The sequence below is a fragment of the Pelophylax lessonae genome (genome assembly GCF_965119305.1).
Source record: "Pelophylax lessonae genome assembly, chromosome: 1".
NCBI classification, from domain to species: Eukaryota; Metazoa; Chordata; class Amphibia; order Anura; family Ranidae; genus Pelophylax; species Pelophylax lessonae.
This window is the reverse complement of record NC_138768.1, coordinates 605,429,025-605,450,558: the sequence shown is the minus strand read 5'-3', so window position 1 is coordinate 605,450,558 and position 21,534 is coordinate 605,429,025. Positions and strand designations below refer to the sequence as shown.

Below are 21,534 nucleotides of genomic sequence, written 5' to 3'. Positions count from 1 at the left end.
ACGCAGTTTATTGGAGGAAACAACAATAATAATCACACAGCAACAGTGAGGAAATAAGAGCAGGAACAAGCCAGGTAGTAATCCAAGCTGGGGTCGGATCCAGCAGTGGTTAGTCTGCCGAAGTCGGGTCGTCTGCCAAAGCAGGGTCGTCAGCTGATGCTGGGTCAAGAGCCAAGAGAGTCGTCAGCCGATGCCAGGTCGAGAGCCAGGAGAGTCATCAGCCAAGCAAGGTCATGCACGGAGGAACACAGAGAACAAAAAGACTACTAGCAGAGATGCACCTTGGAGCACAAACACAAGGGCAATGATAGCAACCCATCAGGGGATATAGTCAGGTGTGTGACATCATCAATGTGCGATGCCCAGGCAGCAGGAAGTGATGATGTCATCAGAGTCTATAGGAGGCAGCAGTCTGCATATGTCCAAGATGGCTGCCAACAGGAGGGCAAGGTAAGACCTTGACACATCCCAGTCTTAGTCCGTAGGGTTCAATATTGAGTTGTCCCACCCTTTTCAGCTATAACAGCTTCAACTCTTCTGGGAAGGCTGTCCACAAGGTTTAGGAATGTGTCTATGGGAATTTTTGACCATTCTTCCAGAAGCGCATTTGTGAGGCCAGGCACTAATGTTGGAGAGAAGGTCTGGCTTGCAGTCTGTGCTCTAATACATCCCAAAGGTGTTCCATTGGGTTGAGGTCAGTTCCTCCACCCCAAATTCACTTATCTATGTGTTTATAGACCTTGCTTTGCGCACTGGTCTAAATCATTTGGTGGAGGGGGGATTATGGTGTGGGGTTGTTTTTCAGGGGCTGGACTTGGCCCCTTGGTTCCAGTGAAGGGAACTCTTAAGGTGTCAGCATACCAAGACATTTTGGACAATTCCATGCTTCCAATTTTGTGGGAACAGTTTGGAGATGGCCCCTTTCTGTTCCAACATGACTGCGAACCAGTGCACAAAGCAAGGTCCATAAAGACATGAATGAGCGAGTTTGGGTTGGAGAAACTTAACTGGCCTGCACAGAGTCCTGACCTCAACCCGATAGATTTCATCGGATTGTTTGACCATTCTTCCAGAAATGCATTTGAGAGGTCAGGCACTGATGTGGATGAGAAGGCCTGGCTTGCAGTCTCCGCTCTAATTTCTCCCAATGGTATTCTATCGGGTTGAGGTCAGGACTCTGTGCAGGCCAGTCAAGTTCCTCCACCCAAAACTTGCTCATCCTTGTCTTTATGGATTTTGCTTTGTGCACTGGTGCGCAGTCATATTGGAACAGGTAGGGGCCATCGCCAAACTGTTCCCACAAAGTTTGGAGCATGAAATTGTCCAAAATGTCTTGGTATGCTGACGTCTTAAGAGTACCCTTCACTGGTAATAAGGGGTCAAGCCCAACCCCTGAAAAACAAGCCCAACACCATAATCCCCCTTCACCAAATGATTTGGACCATTGCACAAAGCAAGGTCAATAAAGACATGGATGAGCGAGTTTGGGGTAAAGGAACATGACTGGCCTGCACAACCCGATAGAACATCTTTAGGATGAATTAGAGCGGAGATTGCAAGCCGGGCCTTCTCGTCCAGATCAGTGCCTGACCTCACAAATGTGCTTTAGGAAGAATGGTCAAACATTCCCACAGACACACCCCTGAACCTTGTGGACAGCCTTCCCAGAAGAGTTGAAACTGTTATAGCTGCAAAAGTTGGGCCAACTTAATACTGAACCCTACAAACTAAGACTGGGATGCAATGAAAGTTCATGTACGTGTAAAGGCAGGCGTCCCAATACTTTTGGTGATATAGTATATATTACCATTTAAATGATATACCTTTAAACAAATTAGTTGTTGGCCAAACTCTCACTTGGACTAAAATCTCCAATTTACAAGTATGACTCTGAAAAAAGCATTTCAAATATTAACTTGTTGGTATCAAGTCCCTTTGCAAATTGGCTTTTTCCACCTAGAGTTGAATAACTGAGACAAAATGCAGTTGTGATTTTGAAGGCAGTATTCTGCATATCCGTGGACCTAATGTTAGTCAGACTCTTAGGGCTGGTCCACACTGCTGCGTTACAAATTTAGTGCAATTTCATCTGATTGCGGTTTGAATTCTCAGTGCGTTTTCTTTTGTGACAAGTGCGATTCTTCCTGTATCAGATGCGACTCTAATGCAAATTATTGCGAACTGGTTGCAAATTGGGGAGGGGATTGGTTACGGTTGCGATTTTATATCTGGCCAATAGAACCCAGTTTGTATGCTGATGTAAAAATAGGTGTATTAACTTTCTGTTCTCTTCCTGGTTTTTGTGTAGTGTGTAGTGAGGCACGTGGAGTGTTGTGTGTTTCAGCATGTATCATCATTCTTTGCCGTTGGTTATGGCAGCAGTAGCTACTGCTACTGCAGCAGTCCTGATAACAAAGCAAAAAGCCAGGAGGAGGAGGAAGATGCTGACAAGTCGAAGATACTGGGTCCACCCTGTAACTGCAAATAGGGAGGAGAGAGGTCAGTTCAGGATCATCTAAAATGATCTACGTGCACATGATAAGCAGTTTTTTAACTATACTCAAATCAGTGCTGTATCTTGGCCTAGGCCAACAAGGCCCAGGCTTAGGGCAGCACTTTGCAAGGGGGCAGCAAAAAAGCTGCTCCCCGCACGAAAAAAGCAGCCTCCTCCCAGCTCCCACACAAAAAGGGTCCCTGCTGGCTTGCGTTACACTTTTAGTATAGTGCCAGTCCTATGGGGCAAATTGGACCGGAGGGCAGGGTCCAGGAGGCAAATCAGTCTGGCACCCCCATAAAGCTGTCACGCTGCTACTTGCCGGTATGATAATACTGGCCAGTGAGGACAATCGGACAGACCGCACGCCGCCAACCACACTTAATAGAATTGGCCCGACAGCCGCCGATGCTAATAAGTGTGGCCACTGCAGCCTAATGCTCCGCCTATCCTCCTCTGCCCCCAGGTATGGCAGGCATCATGTCAATAATCTAATTTAATTTCTTTAAACATCCTTGTCCTTGAGCAAGCATATTAAATTGCATCATATCCAATGAACACTTTTAATAGTATATGATTGCAATATTTTGGACCTGCTCACCTCATGTGCCATCGCTATATGCCACTGGGTTAGTAAGGTAACTCCAATCTAATAAGAAATTTGGACTTGTGTTTGCTGCCACTGATTATTTCACTTATTTGTATAATGACTTTGGACCTCCTAGTCATTATACAAATAAGTGAAATAATCCTATGATTACAATCAGTGGCAGCAAACACAAGTCCAAATATCTTTTAAAGAAAGAAGTAATCTTACTAATTCAATGATATAAGGCTGTACACTGGGCACAATGGGCACTGATAAGGCTGCACTAATGGGCACTGATGAGGTAGCACTGATAAGGCTGCACTACAGTAATGGCCACTGATAAGGCGGCACTGATGGGCACTGATATGCTGCAGTGATGGCCACTAATGAGGTGCTTATGGTGGGTACTGATAAACTGCACTGTTGGGCACTAATGAGGTTCCACTGATATGCTGCACTGATGAGGCTGCACTGATGGGCACGAGGGGGTACTGATAAGCTGCACTGATAAGGCTGCACTTATAAGGCTTCACTAATGGGCACTGATAGGCTGCACTGGTGGCCACTGATGGGGCTGTACTGATATCCACTGATGAGGCTGCACTGATGAGGCTGAACTTATGGGAACTGATGAGGCTACACTGATGGGCACTGATAGACTGTGATTGTGGTCTGTGGTTTACAGATGACAGGGCGGGTCATAAACAGAAAGGGGTGTGGCCTTTACAGGAAGGGGTGGGTCATATTCCAATTAGGGGGTGCACAAGTTTAGTCTGGCCCAGGGCAGCACAAAACCTAAATACAACACTGACTATGTCAGTGAGCAGGTGAGTAAGTATGTGAAAGTTCTAACTTCTCCCTATTCCTCCATCCCTTTCGCCCTCATCCTACCACCCTACATCTCTCTCCTCTTCATTCTACCTCCCTCCATCCTTTACCCTACTTCTTTCCCGCCCCTTATCTTCCCTCCCTCACCCTACATCTCTCTTCTCTTCATCCTACCTACCTCCCTCCCTCCCTCATCCTACTTCCTTCTCCCCCTTATCCTCCCTCCCTTACCCTACATCCCTATCCCTCTCATCTTCATCTTTCTTCCTTCTCCCCCTCATCCTAACTCCATCTTACTCACCCTTCCTCATCTGATACCTCTTTCCCTATCTATGTCTCTTTTTCACTCTTACCTCTTCTCTGTGTATATATTCTTTTCAGTTCCAACAAATTGCTTGGACTGATCTACAGTGATTTGGAGCGCCTGAACACCAACTTCTGGAAGAGGGTGGAGCCAGCTGAGCGATAACTAGTCACCTTAAAGTAACATTTTGTGAAATACTATGCTATAGTGCATATTTTGCCCATAATACCCATGCTCATGCAGACATAAACCACTTTAAAGTCTACTTTAGAGAATGTTTTATTTCCACATTTAAAAAAAAAAAAAAAATGTAATTAGCCGACAAAAGCTGAGAACATTCTCATAAGAACTGAGAACCAATCACATAACAATAAACAGGTAACTTGCCACAGGCATTATAACAGAACAGTGTGCACAGAACAACGTTAAAGATTATAAAATGTCTGAGAGCCTTCCTCCGCAATATTCTGAACATTGTGTTGTGGGGTGGCAGCTACAACAGATCTCAGCCCAGGGACCTCAGGGTACTGAGCCAAGGGTGCACGTAATATATTTTTATATTTAGGAGGTCTGCTTTGGGGGTTATATTGGATATGCATTTGGGGCATAGCAAAGGCCAGTGGAGGCAATTTAGAGGCCACGGGAGGCATTTGAGAGTACATAGGAGGCCTTGGAGGTATTTTTGAGGCCGTTGAACAGATAGGATAGATGCAGACATAGGGTGATAATGTTGGGTAAAAATAGGGGCTTGGATTGATGTGGAAGGCTGTGAAATGTACATCTTGGGTGGTCTATGTCAGGTCACCTGTGGCCAGGTGACAACTGCACCCTGTTGGAGGCAGGGGTGCACCGCAAGGTAGTGAACCCAGTAGCTGACTGCTGCAGATGGACAGAAATGTGAGCCCAAGATTCCCCAGGACATGGAGTCTAAGACCCAGCAGGTGTTCACCAGAGCCTCTAGTGGTGAGGATGGACTTGGCTGCAGCTGGGCCCAGGTCACGGCCCCTGGGGTCCCCCGGGTCACCCTCCATAGGGAGAGAGGGGAAGCAGCCACTCAGGACACAAGGGATAGTGATGGGTAAGCCGAGGTCAGGGCAACAGGCAGACAGGAGTAGTCAGAGACAAGCCAAAGTCGGTACACAGAAAGGTAGATCAAGCACACAGCAGACAGGAACACAAACTAACAAACACTGTTGAACAGCAAAGCAGACCTGCAGTGCGCTGGTTAATATAGACTTCCTGGGATGGCCTGGGGTGGAGCCAAACAGGGAGGAGAGATGATAAAAGCCAGAAGGAAGAGTCTGGCCTCTAATGCAGACATGAGGAGAAGGTAAGCTGCCAGACACTATTGCATGTCCATGACAGTACCCTCCCTCTTACGAGGCCTCCCCCTTCCCCGCCTGGGCCCGGGTTTAGATGGAAACTTCAGATGAAACCTTTTTAACAGACGGGGTGCAAAGACCTCCGATGCAGGGACCCAAGACCTCTCCTCAGGACCAAAGCCTTTCCAATGAACAAGGTACTGAAGAACGCCTCTACAGAGTCGGGAATTCAGAACTTGATTGACCTGGTATTCCTGATTATCCTCAGAGACCGGTGCCAGGGAGAGGACGAGAGAACTTATTGAGGACTAAAGGCTTCAAAAGGAAAACATGGAAGGGGTTAGCGATTTTGAGGCTTTTGGGGATCTGAAGTTTGAAACAAACCGGATTCAGTTTAGAAGTTATAGTGTAAGGACCAATGAATCTTGAAGCAAAATTCAGGGAAGGCACTCGAAGCTTGATGTTCCTGGTGGAGAGCCAAACTTTGTCCCCTGGCTGAAGAGAAGGAGGTTTACGCCTGCGGCAGTCAGCGAAGCCTTTGAATTTGTCGGCAGCTGCCCAGAGGGAATCATGAACGTCACTCCAGATAGAATTGAAGGACTCCTGAGCTGAAGCCAAAGCTAGGATATCCGGAGAACAGGTCATGGGAAGCGGAAGTTGAGGATGTCTTCCATAAACTGAGAAAAAGGGTGTTTTCTGCGAACTGGTATTTACATGATTGTTATGAGAAAATTCCGCCCACGGAAGTAGGGAGGACGAATCGTCATGATGAGTGGAGACTAAGGTGCGAAGAAAGACTTCTAGCTCCTGATTAACCCTCTCCGTCTGCCCATTGGATTGAGGATGGTAAGAAGAGGAAAAATCCAAGGCAATATTGAGGGATTTGCAAAAGGCTCTCCAGAAACTAGATGTAAATTGAACGCCCCTGTCGGAAACAATGTGAGAAGGAACCCCACGGAGGCGGAAAATTTCTCGAATAAAAATGGGAACCAAGGCAGGAGCAGAAGGAAGACCAGGAAGGAGAAAAAAATGAGTCATCTTGGAAAACCGATCGACTATCACCCAAATGACCGTATTACCGTCAGACAGTGGGAGATCGGTGATAAAATCCATGGCAATATGAGCCCAGGGTTCCTTAGGAATGGGCAAAGGCATGAGGAGACAAGCAGGAGCTTGTGTGGAGGATTTAGACTGAGCACAGACATGACAAGCCTTGACATAGTCTTTGACCTCCGAGTGGAGATTAGGCCACCAGTAGTGACGGCTGATGAGTAAGAAGGACCGGAGAAACCCCACGTGGCCCACCACCTTGGAATCAAGTCCCCAACGAAGAATCTTAGCTCTTAGCTCAGTGGGGACAGAGGTCTTACCAGGAGGAATTTTTGAGTCCAAGGTGGTAGAATGGGAAACAATGCAAGAAGTTGGGACGATCGGCTCAGGTTCAGGAGTGGAGTCCTTCCTTGTCCAAATGGTCAAAGGACCTAGAAAGTGCATCAGCCGACCTGGCAGGAACCAGGTTTGTAATCGTAATCGTGAAATTAAAATGGGAAAAGAAGAGACTCCACCTGGCCTGTCTAGGATTCAAACGTTTAGCATTCTGTAGGTACTGTAAATTCTTGTGATCAGTGAAGATCGTTAAGGGGTGAGGAGAACCTTCCAAAAGATGACGCCACTCTTCTAGCGCCAATTTGATTGCGAGAAGTTCCCGGTCGCCGATGGCATAATTTCTCTCTGCCTGAGAATTTTTTTTGGAAAAAACGCACATGGTTGACGTTTCTTCTCAAAGAGTTGAAGAAGCACAGCTCCCACCCCCACTGAAGAAGTGTCCACTTCAATAAAGAATGCATCCCCAGGATTAGGTCTCCGCCTCGAGAGGTCCAGAGACAAAGGCCTGTTTCAGATCGTGAAACGCAGCGACAGCTTAGGGGGGCCAGACTTTGGCATTAGCACCCTTCTTGGTCAAAGCGATAATGGAAGAGTAATTCCTTATGAACTGCCTATAATAATTTGTGAAGTGCTGTGTGGCCTTAAGGCTAGCAGGAAGAGGCCAGTTGGTAATGGCTAAGACCTTCCCAGGATCCATACGAAGACCCAAACTAGAGACAAAGCATCCTAGAAATAGGACCTCAGAACATTCAAAGGAACATTTCTCCAGCTTGGCATAGAGATTATTCTCTCTAAGGCGCTGGAGTACAATGTGGACATGATTTCTGTGGACACGCAGATTTTATGAAAAGATAAGAATGTCATCCAGATAGATGACAACAAACTGGTACAGCAGGTCCCTGAAGATTTCATTGACAAAGTTTTGAAAAACAGCTGGGGCATTACACAGCCCAAAAGGCATGACCAGGTATTCGTAATGGCCGTCTCGAGTGTTAAACGCAGTCTTCCATTCATCACCTTCTCGAATTCGAATGAGGTTGTACACCCCTCTGAGATCCAACTTGGTGAAAATGGAGGCACTCTTCAACCTATCAAATAGTTCAGATATTAAGGGTAAGGGGTATCGGTTCTTAATAGTAGCAGAGTTTAAGCCTCGATAATCAATGCAGGGTCTCAAGGTACCATCCTTCTTGGCGACAAAAAAGAACCCTGCTCCTGCAGGCGATGAGGATTTCCAGATGAAACCTTTCTCAAGATTCTCTGCGACATACTCAGACATGGCCTGGGTCTCTGGGATGGACAATGGGTAGGTACAACCCCTGGGCAGAGTTGCCCCGGGAACAAGGTCAATGGCACAGTCAAAAGACCTGTGGGGAGGAAGCACCTCAGCTGATTTCTTACAGAACACATCCCGGTAATCGCTGTATGCAACGGGAAGGTCAGAAGATACCGATGTGGTAGCAACCGGAAGTCTCTCCTTTGGGGTCACCTTGGAAAGACATGACGAGAAACATGAGGGGCCCCAAGCTAGGATCTGCCCAGAGACCCAGTCCACATGGGGAGAGTGGAGCTGTAGCCAAGGAAGGCCCAATACAATGGGGGTAGAGGCTTTGGGTAGGATGAGAAAGGATATCCACTCCTGGTGGAGAATCCCTACCAACATCCTAATAGGTAGTGTCTGGAAACGAATAGGGCCCCCTGGGAGAACAGTGCCATCAATTGCAGAGACTACCAATGGTGTAGAGAGGGGTGAAAGGGTGAGTTTCATAGAAGAAGCAGTTCTCCAGTCCATAAAGTTGCCGGCAGTCCCGGAATCCAGATATTCAAGGGTCGATTGGAGAGAAGTGCTTACTTAAAGGGACACCGGAAGAAGAAGACGGGAAGGTGATGTTTCTGGGTCCAATACTCCACCTTCCAAATGTATTAGACCCGAGCGTTTCACAGTTGAAGCGAGGCAGGAGTCACGAAAGTGGCCCTTGCCTCCACAATAGAGGCACAAGCCCAAAGTTCTATGCCTATCACGTTCCTCGGGGATTAGTCTGGTCCAGCCCAGCTGCATGGGTTCCTCAGCAGCCAGAGGATGCTCCACGGGACGAAGTGAGGGGAGCTCAGACTGGCTAGGACCTAGGGAGTGTTGGTGTCTTTTTTCTATGGACCTCTCCAGAAAACGAATATAGATCTGGTTGCATAAGGAGATGACATCGTCCAGACCGACGGGGATGGTTCTTCCCTCTAATTCGTCCTTCACTCGGTCAGAGAGGCCATGCAAAAAGTAGCGACCAGAGCCTCATTGTTCCAGCTCAATTCAGCTGAGTGGATACGGAACTGGAGAGCATATTGTCCCACTGAACGGGATTCTTGGTGGAGACGTAAAAGAGCACTAGCCACTGAAGAAACCCGAGCCAGCTCCTCAAAGATGTTACAAAAGAGTTTCAAGAAGTCGGACAGGTTGAAAACTACCGGATCATTCTTCTCCCATAGGGTGGCAGCCCAGGCTAGAGCTTCACCGGAAAGGAGGGAAATAATATAGGCTACCTTTGCCCAATCTGACAGGAAGTTTTGCGGCTGAAGCTCAAAATGGATGGTGCATTGGCTAAGAAACCCCCTGCAGGCCTTGGAGTCTCCAGAAAAACGGATTGGAGGAGGTAGTTGCAGCGAATGTGAATCTGTGACTGGCGCACCAGGCCCAGCCACTGGTTGCTCTTGGGGTTGCGGTTCCCAACGAGGTCTGAAGGTGCTCAAAGCGGGAAGCCAGATCCTGTAGGAATCGCATCACCTGAGGCTGATTAGCTTCTTGCGTCTTGAGTCTGCGAACTAAGCCCTGTAATGGATCGTCTGCAGGGAGCGGCACGTCGGCCGGGTTCATGGCTGTTCAAACTGTCAGGTCACCTGTAGCCAGGTGACAACTGCACCCTGTTGGAGGCAGGGGTGCACCGCAAGGTAGTGAACTGCTGACTGCTGCGGATGGAAAGAAACGCGAGCCCAAGATTCCCCAGGGCGTGGAGTCTAAGACCCAGCAGGTGTTCACCAGAGCCTCTAGTGGGGAGGATGGACTTTGCTGCAGATGGGCCCAGGTCGTGCCCCCTGGGTTCCCCCGGGTCACGCTCCATAGGGAGAGAGGGGAAGCAGCCACTCAGGACACAAGGGATAGTGATGGGTAAGCCGAGGTCGGGGCAGCAGGCAGACGAGGGTAATCAAGGGACAGGCCAAAGGTCAGGGTCACAGGCAAACAGGAGTAGTCAGAGAAAAGCCAAAGTCGGTAAACAGAAAGGTAGATCAAGCACACGGCAGACAGGAACACGAACTAACAAACACTGTTGAACAGCAAAGCAGACCTGCACTGCGCTGGTTAATATAGACTTCCTGAAATGGCCTGGGGTGGAGCCAAACAGGGAGGAGAGATGATACAAGCAGCCATAAGGAAGAGTCTGGCCTCTAATGCAGACATGAGGAGAGGGTAAGCTACCAGACACTATTGCATGTCCATGACAGTCTGCTGGGGAGGAAGAATTAAGAAGAGGTGGAGGGAAGTGAAGGTGTGTTGTCAAGAGGCCTGGTAGGGGTGGAAATCACAGTTGGAATGAGAGCAATCACTGAGGGAATAGAGGAGGGAATGGGTTGTGGGATTAGGGAAGTAGGTTTTTCGTAAATGCTGGGAACGTTATCAAAACTGGAAGGGTAAGGGTTCGGTGCTATTTGGGGTGGAGGAGGAAGTTTGTGTAATCTATGGGCATAGTTTGATTCCTCAGTGGATGAGGAAGACTGTCTTGGTAAGCAGAAGGAGTGGATACACCCCTGGACAGCTATTCCTATCTCAAAATAGCATTTCGGTTGGACCTCTTAAAGAAGAGGTACCAAGCTCTTAGCAAATAGTGTATGTGGACAGCGTTGGGCCTCCATTTGTTGTAAAATGCTGGAAAATATATTGAGCAGCTGTTAAGTGCTATCCTCCTCAACCTCTGGAGCTCTCCTGTTTTTTCGTGTCGGCCAGTTGACCTTTGCCCTACACTGACAGGAGTGCTGGCCTCTGTCGCCTCTTGTGCCCTTAAGAGAGCCTGCTGCCATGGACTCATGCAAACCAGGCTACTTCATTGACAAGTTGTCCAAAGGGCTGCTGCCCACTGCTTCCCCCCTCTTCGGCAGCTGCTCCAGGAACATATGGAAAGCAGATAAGAATAATGAGCCCAGTTGGTAGTGGTTCTAGATACTCTAGCTATAAAAAAAATACTTTTCATTCATTCTAATGGCAGTGGCTGATGCCAGTTAGTCATTTACCTATGTGGATATAGGTTCATACGGAAGTAGCTCTGACTCGAGTATCTTCTCTCACTCTTCTTTTGGCAAGATGCTTTAGGAAAACTCACTGAACCTTCCTAATAATTGCCCACTTCCTGGAACAAATCAACCTTTGGTGCCATATGTCTTTTTTCGGGATGAGGCTTTCCATATTTCGGAGCACCTTCTACGGTCATATGCAAATTGTGCAATTACCATTGAAAAGGAGGTATTTAATTATCGTCTGACAAGGGCGTGACATGTAGTAGAGTGTGAAACAAGAGAGAAAGAGGAAAACCGCTCCGGTGTACAAGTGTCCAAACAATCAGACAGGGTGCAAGTTAGGTCCGCAAACCTGGCAACTGGATACAAATGAAAAATAGGTGACCGCACTCCTGAGTGCGGTCACCTATTTCTCATTTGTGTCCATGTAGTAGAGTGTGCTTTTGTCATACTTGCCAATAAGTGGCATTTATTGCACTCCCCTATCTGCCTGAGTACAAAGTATGCCATTTGTGCAATGTAAGAAGCATGTGCATTGCACAATATTGTTTGTGCTCGAGATGGGTACATATTTAGGGACTCGTTGATGCATGACCTTAAAGAGCCATTATGGATCAGAACCTGCAGCAACTACAGTGAGGAAAATGTTCACCAAGATTTCACAGAGTACTTTATGCCTGCAGCTGGTCAACTATCCTGGCAGCTAGATGCAATTGAATGCTAAAAATATAAAGTACTATACTTTGCTGATGATACTGCATGTTGTCAGTTTGCATTGGTTCACATAATACAATTTGCTGCTGTTCAATATTCATAAGTGTTTGTGTGTGTTTGTGTACAAATAGACATTCCTAGAACATGACACAGTAAGTGCAAAGTCTATGGCAAATCTGGCTAGAAACCAATCAGCATCCAGGTTGACAAACGTTGATTGAACAAGTTGAAGTTAAAAGCTGACTGGCTATCATGAACAGTTACAGCAGATTCCAGGTTGGTTATAAGACAACACAGAGAGCAGAGTGTAGTCCTGTGGTATCCAAACTGCGTCCCGTGGGCAGAATGCGGCCCTTTGCTTACCTTTATCTGACACCTAACCCTAATTCAGCTAACCCTAACCTAACCCTAATTCAGCTAACTCTTACCTAACCTGAATTCAGGTAACCCTAACCCGAATTTAGCTAACCCTAACCTAACCCTAATTCAGCTAACCCTAATTGTTAACCCTAACCCTAATTCAGGTAACCCTAACCTAACCCGAATTCAGCTAACCCTAACCTAACCCGAATTCAGCTAACGCTAATTGTTAACCCTAACCCTAATTCAGCTAACCCTAATATTAACGATCATAAAGATAGCTAACTGGGCTCTGTGAAATATAGCTTTTATGCAGAGGGGCAGTTATACTTACACTTAAACTTGTCTTTCCGAACATAAGATGTGAGGCTGTCTCGCTCAGAAAAAAGAATGTGCACAATTTTTTGCCATCCTCTGCTCTTTCGTAAAGAATCTTTATGCTGTGGGCCCCCCCGCTGTCCCTTAGGTACTGCCTCTGTCGCACGGGCCTTATGAGGTCCTCGTTGTCCACTCCAGGCTTCCTGTGTCTGCCGGGCATTAAGATATGTAAACTGCCAACAAATAAGCACTTGGCAAGAAACTGGAAGTGAGGCGGTGAGGAGGAGAGGCTTATATATTCGCAAAAGAATTTGCAGCAGTGTGAACCGGCCTTTAAGCATAATATTCTCTAACTTTTACTTTTTAGCAGTCAAGATGAAAGATGCACTAATAATGTTTTTTTCAGAACTAAAGAGGATGCTAGTATGTTTTACGATACATTTTTTTAAAGCTTTCAAAAACAATAATGTTAACTTTCACAAAACATTCAAAAGGAATTGCACCTCAACGAAATGAATCTCTGCCTGTCATTAACATACTGTAAATAAAATCTCACTTTTTCTTAATACTTTCTAAAAGTATATGTAGCACCCTCCAATGTAGGTGCTGGGTAAAGTATAGTAGGCCTTGTCTGCTTATCAGCAGGGCCATGTTTTCAGCTTGGCTGCCATGTGTTCCCAGGTGTGCTTGTGGTGTTGGGGAGTCTCCCCACTGTCTTCCAATGAGGGCTCTCATTGGGCAGTGGCGGAAACCTGACCAATAGCACACCAGGGCTTGTATCCCTCCTGAAAGGGCAGATTCTGCCGCACAGCATTCTGGGAGGGGGTATAAGTCTGTGGGAAACACATGACAGATTGTCTTTGGTGGGAAGCAGAGTCCCAGGAGGGAGGTGACGGCTGTCTCTTCTCCTGTCAGGAAGAATCGGGTGTCCCAGGCGGCTGGCCTGAGTGGACACAGGGCTGAGCTGAGCTGCAGTGAGGATCCAGGTGTGCTGAGGACCAGCGGAGCATTGGGGTCGAGTTTCAGAAAAGCATTCTGAGTCGTGAGTACTGCAAACTGCCCCTGGGTGTCTGCCTAGAAAAGGGGACCACTCAGGAGAAGGTCAGAGGGATCCAGGAGCTAGCTAGCTGGTGCAGAAATTATAGTAAAGGGGGTGCCAGTGATAACCCTGAAGAGTAAAGAGGGTGCCAGCGGTTGGGCCCTGAAGTGTAAAGTGTTAAGTGTTGCAGCGGTATTGCAAGTATTTACCTCAGTCAGTGAAGACTACAGGGAGCAGTGTAAAGGACTTTTGAGCTGTGAGGAAGTAGCCAAAGTCAAGTTTCAGTTCACAGGCAGCAAGTCAGATTCACAAGTGCCAGTAAGCGTTGGTCGGCCTTCAGCCGGCGCCAAGACAGCGCTAGGTGGCATTTTCCTCAAGTGTCCCAAATTTGTACTTAGTTGAGCCAGAGGAGTTTCCCACTCATTCCCTTCTCCAATCCAAGTTCCTACAATAAAACTAAAAACCAAAGATGTCGGACTGTTCATTGTCTCAGATCTCACACTTGGGCAACAAGCTTAAATGCGCTGTTGGTGTTAACGGTAACCATGGCAGACCCACATCAGGCCCAATGCCTGGAAATCCTGCTACATATACTAGAAAATTTTGGGCACTTACACAACTCAAGATTTTTAATCATTAAAATAATAATAATACTAATTGTTCTCTTTCTCGTATTTCTCTTTAAAATATTAAAATCTGGTTGCTACAGGTAATTGCACATCATCGCTGCTAATTTCATTGATTTTAAGAAAAGAGGAAGCATACTGGTGGCCTGTTTCCCCTCCTTTCCAACCTTGCAGCCTCCATTGTTCACCTCAACATTCAACATTTCCAGAAGTGTTGGATACCTGTATCCTAGCTGCACCCTTTTACTTTCTTCCAACCCCTACATCAATGCTGAGTCCAGTAGTGATGCAGAACAGACTAAAGGAGGCCGCAGTGCTAGAAAAGAGAGGAGGTGGGAGTCAGGAACTGCCAGAAAAGTGAGCATGTGAACGCTTCTTTTGCAGGTAACGGGCTTTTTGATTAATTTAGAGATGAGATGGGTATCTCTTTAAGGCTCCATTAACACCTGAGCGTATCATTTTTAGGTGTTTTTTTGGGCATATTTCAGGCGTTTTTTTCAGGCGTATTTTGCAGGTGTTTGGAGGCAGGCATTGACATCTAACAAAAATGCTTGTAATCTGCTAAAAAAGAACTTCATGCACTTTTTTGAGCTTCAGGCAATAAAACACTTATATGTGAACAGGGGTTATAGAAATGAATGGGATTTTGCTTGTTGGGCATTTTGAGACTTCAGAGATGAGCATTTTACGAGCTTAAAAACGCCCAGGTGTACAGGCCAAAAGAAGCTCTTCAGCCTGAAAACACTCCATTTGAAAGTTAAGATATGCCCACACAAAGACATGCAAGAACACTTTGTAGCAGAAAGATACATGAACATACACATTCTGAACAGAAATAACTATTTTCTATTAGTCAAATTTTTCTAATAAACAGTAGTTTTTGTTTCCTGACCGACGCCCCAAAAATATGTGCCGCAGTCTTAGGAACCCTATGGAATGCTGGTTCCTAATTGTGAGGTGGACCTTGCCTGTGAAGGACATTTTTATTGAAGCAAATTGTTTTAATTTTTGATGGTTTAAAAACAGGTTAGGAAAACTACTTTCAGAACAAATGACAAAAAAACCCCAAAAGTTTTTGAATCGTTACTATAGATAACCCAATAACATTAAAATGGCTAGAATCCCAGGCATTGCACAGTTTGTTTGTTATGAGTGGGAGCACCTTAAAAGAAAGGTTTGGGTTTCAATAGAAAAGAAAAAAATTGATACTCATCTAGGTGGATGCAGCATAGATCTGATGTAGCATCTGTCCCCTGCTGCTTCCAAGACTTAGAACTGAGCGATCAAACCCAGCTGATTGCAAAGCTCTCAGTCTTCACTGACAGTCAGTCAATGGCTCTCTGCTCTGCCCCTCCAGTACTCACTGGAATACTGTTGGCTGAAAATGGGTCACAGGAGTGCAGAACAAACTGCACTCCTGTAACCTACAGAAGAACTAGAGCCAAAATAGCTTTGGCCAAACGTCTTCTTTAAAGCTCCTTTACAGTACAATTTAAAAAAATATATAAATGCAATCAGCAAAAGAACTGAACGTAAGATGGAATATGCTTGTTATATTAACATGTGATACTCTCTCCGATGTAGTTGGGGCTCAAAAGAAATGGAAAGATACACAGAGCATACCCTGTGTAAACATTATAACCTTTTTATTGCGTAACACTATTCATTTATATTGATAAAATAACCCAAAGCAGATGCCATCCAAAAACATGGAGTCTCTCACCAAACTTCCGGTTTGTGCATGATCGGTAGTGACGTCATCGGCTTCGCCCGATGCATTGCATCACAATATCACGTGATTTCTGTTTGAAATCACTGGGAATAATGACATTATTTCATTGCTATTGTTTGTATTTAATTTATTTCATAAGATTGTGATTTATGCAGCGCGGTTATACAGCTGCAAGAAAAAGTATGTGAACCCTTTGGAATGATATGGATTTCTGCACAAATTGGTCATAAAATGTGATCTGATCATCATCATCTAAGTCACAACAATAGACAATCACAGTCTGCTTAAACTAATAACACACAAAGAATGAAATGTTGCCATGTTTTTATTGAACACACCTTGTAAACATTCACAGTGCAGGTGAAAAAAGTATGTGAACCCTTGAATTTAATAACTGGTTGAACCTCCTTTGGCAGCAATAACTTCAACCGAACGTTTCCTGTAGTTGCAGATCAGACGTTCACAAAGGTCAGGAGTAATTCTTGACCATTCCGCTTTTCAGAACTGTTTCAGTTCAGCAATATTCTTGGGATGTCTGGTGTGAATCGCTTTCTTGAAGTCATGCCACAGCATCTCAATCGGGTTGAGGTCAGGACTCTGACTGGCCCACTTCAGAAGGCGTATTTTCTTCTGTTTCAGCCATTCTGTTGTTGATTTACTTCTATGCTTTGGGTCATTGTCCTGTTGCAACACCCATCTTCTGTTGAGCTTCAGCTGGTAGACAGATGGCCTTAAGTTCTCCTGCAAAATTTCTTGATAAACTTGGGAATTCATTTTTTCTTCGATGATAGCAATACGTCCAGACCCTGATGCAGCAAAGCAGCCCCAAACCATGATGCCCCCACCACCATACTTCACAGTTGGGATGAGGTTTTGATCTTTTTCGCCACACATAGTGTTGTGTGTTTCTTCCAAATAACTCAACTTTGGTTTCATCTGTCCACAGAATATTTTGCCAGTACTGCTGTGGAACATCCAGGTGCTCTTGTGCAAACTGTAAACGTGCAGAAATGTTTTGTTTGGACAGCAGTGGCTTCCTCTGTGGTATCCTCCCATGAAATCCATTCTTGTTTAGTGTTTTACATATTGTAGAAATCGCTAACAGGGATGATAGCATTTGCCAGTGACTTTTGTAAGTCTTTAGCTGACACTCTTTGCCAGTGACTTTTGTAAGTCTTTAGCTGACACTCTAGGATTCTTCTTCACCTCATTGAGCAGTCTGCGCTTTGCTCTTGCAGTCGTCTTTGCAGGACAGACACTCCTAGGGAGAGTAGCAGCAGTGCTGATCTTTCTCCATTTATAGACAATTTGTCTTACCGTGGACTGATGAACAACAAGGCTTTTGGAGATACTTTTATAACCCTTTCCAGCTTTATGCAAGTCATCAATTCTTAATCGTAGGTCTTCTGAAAGCTCTTTTGTTCGAGGCATCATTCACATCAGGCAATGCTTCTTGTGAAAAGCAAACCCAGAACTGGTGTGTGTTTTTTATAGGACAGGGCAGCTGTAACCAACACCTCCAATCTCATCTCATTGTTTGGACTTCAGTTGGCTGACATCTCACTCCAATTAGCTTTTGGAGATGTCATTAGTCTAGGGGTTCACATACTTTTTCCACCTGCGCTGTGAATGTTTACATGGTGTGTTCAATAAAAACATGGCAACATTTCATTCTTTGTGTGTTATTAGTTTAAGCAGACTGTGATTGTCTATTGTTGTGACTTAGATGATGATCAGATCACATTTTATGACCAATTTGTGTAGAAATCCATATCATTCCAAAGGGTTCACATACTTTTTTCTTGCAGCTGTATTGTTGGCTATAGGAGCACTTGAGAAGTGAATCCTATTATGATTGTTGGATGTGCGTGAGTTAAGTTTCAAGGAACAGCAATCTATTTATTTATTTATATTTTATTGATGGGGTTGCTTACTAAGGTTGTGTCTTTGTTAATATTTTTGTCTAGTACAGTAATTCTATTTTAGTTTAAACCTCTGCTTAGAATGTAAGAAGAGATCTCTGATTAACTTTTCCCTAATTAATGCAGAATATGAGCTACAAATAAACAGCGGCAAGAGACGCTGATCTGCTAGAAGTCACCAAGACTAATATTTGAACAATGAAAATACCTATATCCAAGATAGAGATAGGCCGGCCATACATAACCATGGGTTGCAGGAAAGAAATTTGCTTGATTCCGCCATCAACACAGACAGCGTTGATGCGGGAATCCCACCTGCCGGGCCATTGTCTTCTCCCGGCAGGGCGGGGGAAGCCAGTGATTATCGCTTAACCACTTAAGCCCCGGAAGATTTTACCCCCTTCCTGACCAGGCCTATTTTGCGATTCGGCACTGCGTGACTTTAACGGACAATTGCGCGGTCGTGCGACGCTGTACCTAAACAAATTTGACGTCCTTTTTTTCCCACATACAGAGCTTTCTATTGGTGGTATTTGTTCACCTGTTCGATTTTTTGATCATGCGCTATAAACAAAAAAAGAGCGACAATTTTGCAGGGATGTGCAGGGATGTGGCTTTTCATGTAACAGCAGAGATCTACGATCCTACATAGCAGGACCGTATGATCTCTGCTGTTACACAAGGGAGAATGACAGGCGGCTTTGTTTACATTAGCCGCCTGCCTTTCTCCCTCTGTAACGGATGATTGCTAGTGACCGACGGACATTGGGTCCGCCGGTCACTCACGCGGAGGTGTCCGTGAACGAGCGGGGGCGGGAGCGCGCCTCCGGCGGCCCACGCTCGCCCCCTATTGGCTCACAGGTGAGTGACGTACCCATACGTCACTTTGCCTGCACGGGCTGACCGCCGCAGTATATGTACTTGCGGCGGTCGGCAAGCGGTTAATACAGCCAATAATAGCAGATAAAACCCGACATGCTGGTTGTACCCAAAATGATTGATTCATCAACTTGGTACATTCAGCCTGCCCATACATGGTTTGAATCTCGGCCAGGTCCTTCCGAACCGACCGAGATTCGAACCGTGTATGGCCTGCCATAGAGTTGTTCTGGAAATGCAACACATATTTTAATAAAATTACGTAACAGTATCTAAATATATGTTTAGCACAATGCATCAGATATAGACTATGAAATAATTTGCATCTGGCTCTGTATCAAATAGGGGCTAGGCTTTGCAGGCAGTCTGTCGCAATTACTATATTACAAGGGGTGTCGCATGACAGGCAGAACCTGAATGCACCCAATACAGCTCGCACACGCCAGTTCCTTTGGTTTTTGAAGCCTTTATGAGCTCTCCATTCTGATGACAGCCGGAAGAAGCCACATGATCAGAATCAGGCTTACTACTATGCTTTTAGCTCATTAATTCACACAAAAGAAGTGATTAGCTGTAGAAAATTGATGCAATGCCCCAAGTTGAATCACCAGTTTTTAGTATAGCATTATCAATAAGAAAGATGGAATAAGAACACACATTACCTTTCATTGGTGGCTTCCGATGTCAGGAGATAGCTGAAAGGGAGAAGAAGCATTTTCTCCATGCTGCCTTTCACTTGAACATGTGTACTTACGTTAGGCATGTCCTTATTACAGTCTGAGCACCCAACAATTGCTCATGAATAGTGTCAGCTTATTAGTGGCAAGCGAAGCCTTTACAGAGCAGTAACTCCAGCTAGCATACACTGCCGACACATGAGGCATAGCACTGCACAGTGAAAATGCGCTGCCGTAATGAAGGTTTTCATGGGGAAAGAAAGCCTTTAGCTGAAAAAAAAAAAAAAAACGGTTTTGTATCAAGCCCTCGATTTTCGGTGCCTGTTTAAAATGTTATAGCACGTACTTTCTAAAGCACACATACAGTATAACAGTAAGCCATGATTTCTATATGCATAAACCTTTCCTGCATACATGCATCGTTTTATGTGGAGTCATCATGGATCAGAAATGCCCCTTTGAAGTTTCTGTACTTAAGATAATGACTGCAGGTTTTTCAGGTTTAAAGTAAGTAGATGCTTTCAAACCTGTAATTTACTTCACGTAAAATCCTAATTACAAATCTACTTTCATAACATGCTTAGCTTATAATAAAACCAGAAAGAATTTTGTATTTCTGGCATGTAATATAATCAATATGTGTAGAAGAAGATTTTGTTACTCTCTCCAAGGATGACAGCATCATTAACATAATTTTTACTTAAATTAATTGTAAAGTCTCGTTTTTTTTTTCTATTAAAATAACAAACATGTTATACCTACCTGCTCTGTGAGTGGTTTTGCTCAAAGAAGCCCAGATCCTCCTCTTCTTGGGTCCCTGGCTGGAGCTCCTGGCCCCTCCCTCCTGTTGAGTGCCCCCACAGCAAGCAGCTTGCTATGGGTGCACTTGAGCCGAGTTGCGGCTCCGTTTATGTTAAAGTATACTCAAATCAATAATCCCAAATGGGACCACAAAATTAGTATAAGTAGCGCAGATAGTTCATATATCATTAATAAATGATAAGAAAAAGTCCTTTGAACGTTCATATATAGATATGGATGATTTCACATATAAACGTCCTTCTTTTAACATAAAGGGTCAAAGATCTTGCAACAGTCCACTCCACCAAGTAGGGATCACCACTGTGTAACTGTGTCACCAGATAGCTAAACCTCCACCGTTGTGATAAAAAAGGGGGGGGGGGGGGGGGTGGCAACTCACCAGAACATATGGCCCACCTATTCTCATAGGACAGGCACACAAGCATGTATACAAATCTCCCTCTTGGAATCGGCTGCAGCTGCAGATTTAGGCATACATCCCTGATGGTCTCTCAGGCAGCAACGTGCGTCCCTTTTCCTCACTACAAACCACCCATCCAGCAGGTATAGGGGAAACAAAAGGAGTCGCACTAGCGTAATACTGCATAAACCACTTTAAATTTTATTCATCAAAACCCCAAACAAAATGCACTCACAAACGCAAGGAATCACAAGCCTTCAAAGTCATATGTAATCCGAGTGACGCGGGTACACTGGTAGGCAATATTAATCTAGCTCACCCTCTCCACGCTGGTGTCCCGGACCTCAAAAGCCTCCGTTCGTGTCACCCGAGTACTTCCGGCCGCCGTAAGGTTCATGCCCTGACGCGTTTCATTATTTCCGACTTCTTCGAAGGGCGTGAACCTCACGGCACGGCGTCCGGATATATAGAGGAGGATGCTGACAAGTCTGACGTCAAATTAGTGGTACGCCCATTTATGTTAATCCACTCGGCTAATGCATAGCCGCAAGTACTTCCGCCCACACTAGACCGGTGAATGGTCCTATGCTGGAGGACATCAGCTATGAGGAAAGACTACAAGCACTGAACTTATTCTCTCTGGAGAAGAGACGATTGAGGGGGGATATGATATCAATGTACAAATACTGTACTGGCGACCCTAGCATAAGGAACAAACTATTCAGAGAAAGGAGATACAATAAGACACGTGGCCACTCACTAAAACTTGAGGAAAGGCGGTTTAACCTTAAAGTGCGTAAGGGGTTCTTCACTGTAAGAGCGGTAAGGATGTGGAATTCTCTTC

The 21,534-nt window shown here is 45.3% G+C and overlaps 1 protein-coding gene across 1 annotated transcript in view; it reads right to left on the bottom strand.

Annotated features, from left to right (window-relative positions):
• Nucleotides 1-19,679, bottom strand: part of TET2 (tet methylcytosine dioxygenase 2) — a 177,527-nt gene extending 157,848 nt beyond the window's left edge. The window contains exon 1 of the mRNA XM_082243693.1: nucleotides 19,454-19,679. The gene's annotated coding sequence lies outside the window, so the exon portion shown is untranslated. The remainder of the gene's footprint in view (nucleotides 1-19,453) is intronic.
• Nucleotides 19,680-21,534: the final 1,855 nt, after the last annotated feature.